This window comes from Belonocnema kinseyi, chromosome 2, assembly GCF_010883055.1.
Source record: "Belonocnema kinseyi isolate 2016_QV_RU_SX_M_011 chromosome 2, B_treatae_v1, whole genome shotgun sequence".
Taxonomy (NCBI): domain Eukaryota; kingdom Metazoa; phylum Arthropoda; class Insecta; order Hymenoptera; family Cynipidae; genus Belonocnema; species Belonocnema kinseyi.
In genome coordinates, this window is record NC_046658.1 from 44,265,498 (window position 1) to 44,272,167 (window position 6,670).

Consider the following 6,670-nt stretch of genomic DNA (forward strand, 5'->3'; position numbering starts at 1 on the left):
CACCCAAAATTAACTTTTCATAATAAGAATTGAGTCATTAACTTTATTGAGCAAATTTGTTCACTATAAAAAATAGTACACATAAAAAATACAGTACAGTAAATACCTCTCGCTATAAATCAATCAATTTCTGTAAATGAGGATGTGCCACATTACACGCCGCACCCCTATACCGAAAATTTTTCAAAGTCAAAAGATTTTTCATAATTTATTATATTGAATTTTATTTTAATTTTCGGTAATTTTTGGAAATTTTTTATTTAAATTTCCTGAGTTTTTGGAAATTTTTCTATTATTGCTTCAATCTAAAATTCCCAACATTGAATAAAAAAAATGTATGCAAAGGTTCAGAAAGTTAAACACCACCTATCATTCAGATATACGTAATGAAGGTTCGAATTTCGATCTTTACCAAATGAAAAATGTCAAGAATCTCTTTTTCATGCAATGCATTAAAGGCCGGTGAGACATTTCGAAAACACCACTGAGACCACCCTTACTACATGCATGCCTAAAATCGTAAAAGTGCCGTTACTTTTAAGATTTTAGGTACTTATACAGTAAGGTATAACTGGTACCAGTTAGAACTTCGATATTTGTCAATTAAAAGATGTTACAATCATTTTTTTTAATGCTCAAATCATAGGCTGATTGGGAGAAGAATTTTAAATCTTTTTTTAGTGGCAAATGTCGAAATTCCACCTTGCAATTGTTCATATTTTTATGTCTATAATTCGGGACATAAAATATATATTTTTGACTTTTTTTAATTGACAAATATCGACATTTTAACTTGGTATTTTTAAAATTTTAGATGTGAATATAATGAGAGTGGATTTAGGGTTTATTCCCAAATACTTTATTTAACCTATATGATTCGGGACATTAATAAAGAAGACTTTTGAAATTCTGTAATTCGAAAATAACGCAATTCTAACCTGTCATTTTTAGCATTTTATGTTTTAGTGGGTTTTCGAATTTTCTTGCCCAACCTATGATTCAGAAAATAAAAAATAAGATTTTTCACGTTTTTTAGTTGGAAAATTACAAAATTCTAACTTGTCTTGTAAATTTCTGAAAAATGGGTCACGTGTGAGCGTATTTAACCCCCTACTCGCTAAATCTGAATTAGTTCAAATTTAACCAATGAATTAGTCAATGGGCCACTGTTTGTACCTTGCAAATTGAATTAGTAAAAAAAATTAATAATTTTTATAAGTCATTTCTGAGAGCTACCAAGTCATTAGTAAATTTATCAACATAACCATTGCCAAGGCGTTGACGCAGAAAAAGAGAAGATTATTTTGTTTATTAGTTTATAAAAAATATATATGAGAAACTCGCTTCAGTTTTTTATATTGCAACAGGGATTACAGTGGTTAACCAGCTCAATATTAGGGAAAATTTTTTGTACTTTTGTTATTTAATTAATAGTTCTTCCCTTCGCTGCGATAAGTGCCACGTATTAAAAAATAAATCTCATCGTGAGATTTAAAATACGATTTAAAGTGATGTCTTAGGAATGACCATTTGTGTTACGGACATGCACATCTCTCCGAAAGCGTCTCATTTTTGACTAATCAATTAGTAAATTTTGACTAACCAATTGGTAAATTTTTGACTAACGAATTTGCAGTTTCGCCACCGTCCACCATGGCGACCGGTGCCACGCCAACACAGAAAAAACTAATGTTAAATTTTCTTGCATGTAAAATTTCCCTCTGTTAAAGTTTACATCCTATTTGACAAAAGTTTATCCTACGATAGAATAAAACCTTTCGTCTGATACGGCGTTCTTAGCAGCAATGAAAAAAACGGCAATGTATGAGTTAATTCGAGCTATAAATCGGCACAATAGATTTAAAACAAGACAGAAAAAACAAAAGTAAAAATTTGTGTCAGGTAAGAATTGCAACGATTAAAAATTAAACATATTTCGGCGAAAAGTTCATCGAGGTTATAGGGGAATAATTCTGATCTAGCCTACTTCCGTACGCTGAAGTGAGCACATTTCAGTAAAACATTCTCCTCCGAAATAAATTACACTATTGTAGACGATTTAGAACTTATTTATACCACTTAGCAAAAAGGACAAAAAGCAACTGACAGGTGGGAATCCCCAGTTCTCTCCAATTTAATAAAGTTAAACGACAATAAATAGCGCTGGTATCGTAATTCTCGTCACATCTCTAATTTCGATCACATAAATGTTTGAAGCTTTAGGCACTTAAATATGCTGTTAAATTTTATTTTGAGATATATTGAGAAAAAAAATCAATTATGGCTTCACGATAAGTATTTTTGGAAAGAATTAATAGTCATCTAAATAGCCGTACACACAGTTTTTGGATCTATTTTAACGGAACCTATCGATGCACGAGGAGCTCTGATGAGTCGTTACTATCTAGCTTTCAACTCGCCTCGATTTGAAAATTGAAATGCGGTTCTCTTGAAATGCCGTAGAAGACTTCACAAACCAACTTTCTCCGTGTTGAAAATGATCTCTTACAAATAATTTTAGTATTCTAATTCTGTCCAATATAATTTTCATTTTTGTTTTGAATGTATACTTATAAAAAAAGTGTATGTCAATTTTGTAGATCTTTTTTAAATGCACAATTTTTCCATTTATGTGTTTTCGTACTTTGCATCATTTTTCCAAAAATTTGATTTTTTTATTGTCAATGTTATTTTTCACGTTTAAAAAACTGCACATTATATCAAAAAATGATTAATAAAAAATTTGTGGATCTTTTTTGAGTGAAAAAATTTTTCTTCTTTAGTTTTTTCGTAGCTTGTGTCGTTTGTCTACAAATTTAATTCTTCTATTTTTAATGCTGTTTTTGAGGATAAAAATAAAAACTACTCGTCCTATCAACAAGTGAATAATATATTATTACAAATTACAAACATTAGAAATTTTTAGATCTTTTTTGGATGCATATTTTGTATCCAATGATCTTTTCTCGTATTTTGCATAGTTTGACCGAAATGGGAAATTTTTATTTTTTATTATTTTTTATGCGATCTCAATTTGAATTTTCAATTTTTACAAAAATTTGAAAAGCTGTTATAATAATCTTGTAGGGTCTTTAAAAAGTAGTGATTTTCTTTTCTTGAATTATTTCATATCGTGCGTTATTTAACTTAAAATTTTCATTTTCTTTAGTTTTTTTTTTGTTATGGAAAATGCTATAACTCTGTTAATTTTTCTTTTATTGTAAAAAGTTGAAAGCATAAATTGTTTAAATTTCTGAGTTCTACGAATAGTCGTGCAGATAATTTTAAAATATTGAAAACAAATGGTCTTAAACATTTTCAAAATGCGCTCACTTTTTAAATTTTCATCCAAAATGGTTGACTAACGAACTTGACCCTCAATTTTCTACACTAAAAGAGTATGTCAAAGGCCCTTCTATTAGATTAATTTTTTCAAAAGTTATCGTGCTCACAGAAAAATATACATACAGAGAGATATACAGACAGGCGCATTCGTAAAATCTTGTTTTTCGGATTCAGAGGATCTCGAAACGTAGAAATTTCACAAAACTGGAGGAGGGGGGTCAAATTTTACCAAATCTAATGCCTTCTCTGATTAGAATGTAAAAATGACAAATAAGTAATTATCTCGAATTTCAAGCTAAAATAAAAGGAATACACCACACACCAATGTATTTCTTGATAGGAACTTTTTCATCCATTAGCAAAAAGTTCAGCAAAAAGCAGATCTATTCCAATAAACAGACCGAGAATTTCGATGTTGTGAATTAGGCTGCGCAAAAAATGTAAGCAAAATCTCTGATAATAAATCGGTGTGGAGGTATCAATACCGGGTTAGCGGAACGATGAATGGAGTGCAGTTTAATAGTCGGGAATGGCGAGTTGTCGGTTACCTACGCGGAATAACGATCCGTGACGAATTTAATGGACACCTTCGCCCAGAGCCTTTTATCCCACGCGAAATGTATACGAACGAAGAAGATAACAAAAGAGGAGGCAGAGCGGTGGAAAGCGTGAAAATTGAGGACTCTAAACAAGTATACATTGGAGTTGTCAGTTTTTCAATTCTCTTTTCAATGCTTTCAGAAACAGGATTTTCCTTCAATATTCTTTTTTTATCTCTACCAGTCTTTATTCCGTGAATATAAGATTATTGTCAGTGAGGAAGGTCTTAATAAATTGCATTAATGGCATTCTTTCTTAACTATATTTTAGAAGCTTGTGTTTGCTAGGTTTCTGTGTTATAACGTGCATTATAAAGCTGTTATATGATTCAAAACCTACTGAGTTATGACTCACGAAATCTATTAGTGTCGATTGAGAGATTAAATTTCTCATTTCGAAACATGATTAAAATTATAGAAAAAAATCATGAAATAATCAGATTTCAGATCCTTTTTGAAAAGAAGTAAATTTTAAATAATAATATGACTTAAAAATATTATTTTTAAATTCTGCTTGTAAGACGTTTGCATTGAAAAAATTTTTTGGTTGCTGTAGAGTATAGCCTATAGAGTATAGAAGCAACAAACTCGTTTCGTTGAACTGTAAACAAGTAATTTTGTTGAACCGATTGGTAGATCCAATCAAAAGATTTTGTATGCGCTCAACAACAATTTTTTTTGGGAACAACAACAAAATTAGTTGGTAAAACGAATATATTTAATAGGATTAACCATATTTTTCTAAAATCAATAAAATGATTTGGTTGCAGTAACCATATGATTTTGTTGACGGAAAATTTTTATTTATATTCCCATTTCTATCTCAGAATTGTAATTCTTTTAGAAAATTCTATGTTCCAATAAAGTCAAAATTCTAATCCTTTGCGGAAATTGGCTCTCCCAAAATTAAAATTATACTTCCTCATGATAATCTCTGTTCAAAAGTCAAAATTATCATTGTTGACGCCAATTCTCTGTCCCAGTAGTCAAAATTATATTTCTTTGCTGAAATTTCCTGTCTTAAACTTAGAACTATTATTCTATACTAAAATTCCCTCGCCCAAAGTAAAAATCATAATTTTTCTCTTCTACACTGAAATTCCCTATCCTAAACTCAAAATTAAAATTCTTTTCGAAAATCCGTTGTTCCAAATCAGTATTTGACTAATAAAATATTTGAAAACACTTTTAATTAAAAAAAATACCAGTCATTGATTAAAATTCCCGGTTTTTGCCACTACACTAAATTCCCGTTTTCCCTGATTTCATGAACAGTAAGTTGCTTTTTCTGTCATATTAGCTGACATCAACGATGTTGAAACTTGGGACTTCGGATGTCTGCGTCCGCGCGGTCTAGTTGATGGTAATCTTTGAAGAGAACTGAAGGATAACAACGGCTAATTCCAGAACAAGAAAGGCTCTAAGGAAACGCATAAGTTATGCCTGCATTACATAAAAAAATTTGACTTAAGAAAAATATTGTTCATAAAATTAACAATTGTGAGATTCCTAAATACATTTTTCAATAAAAACGTACCATAGAGAGGTATTGAGCGTCTTCAAGGAATAAAATGAGTCTTAAAACATTAGGATTAAATACTTTTCGTTACTTTTACTTAAAGATAAAGGAAACATGTGAAACTCTTAATAAAAATTCAAATATTGTGCTCAATTTAATCAATAATTTTAGCAATACTCAGTTTTGAAATTGAAATAACTATTATTTAATTTTGATATCAGTTTAGAAATATTTACCTAATTTGTTCAACAAAAGTTCAATGAGAATATTAATTAAGACCAAAATTATATACTGATGATACCGATATCAATTATATTTCCAGCATACCGATGGGTCAGTCAAGTATTTTAGGGTCAGGTCATGTGCTTTAGGAGTTATTTCCCCAGTTTTTTTACCTTTTACGCTTTAGACGGAACCGTATTGTCGATTTGTGACTCAAGAATTGCGACTAACGAAATAATCAGGAAAGTCACAGAAATAATGTTGTTCAAACCTCTACCCATTTCCAACGTAACGCGGGGGGATACATCCTTGTGACTGGGCGGAAAGGCACCCCTGTGAATAAAAACAAAAATCTTTCTACCTGTAATCATTCGCAGGGGTGCCTTCTCGGCCCCCTTTCCCACGATTCGTTAATCGTAATTCTTGTGTCTCAAATCGATGATAAGGTGGGCAATATACATAGATCATTCAATCTAAAGCAACGAAAGCCAATAATTAACAAACTAAAATACCAAAACAACAATACAAAAAAGGTACCAGTGACACGAGGCTAGAACCGAGCGATCAATGCGGTCACAAGTACAACTATTTTAACTGAATATTTTGGTGACAGTCACTGAAGCTCCCTCTTAAGGTCTTGATATCTTCCCTCCTTTTCCTTCTCCTTCGCAGTGATGTCGTAGTCGGCCAGAGTCGAGAATTAAATCAAGAATATAGTTCATTTCTCGAAGTCCTGGAGAACGATTTCAAGACTCGAGTTTACAATGGAATGTTCCTCGTTGTCTTGAAATCACTATCATGTCTCTGGAGATGCTTGCTTTCCGAGATTGGTCTTAATGCCGCTTCTTTCTTTTCGCATGCGTCTTGTTCATGTAACGGTTGTGGAGCCCCCCATGCATACACTGGGAGGTCGTCCCGTATCCCAGAGTTACGATTTTACACAACTTACTCAGGAGCCATTCATATTTCGGCACGGTTCTTACGC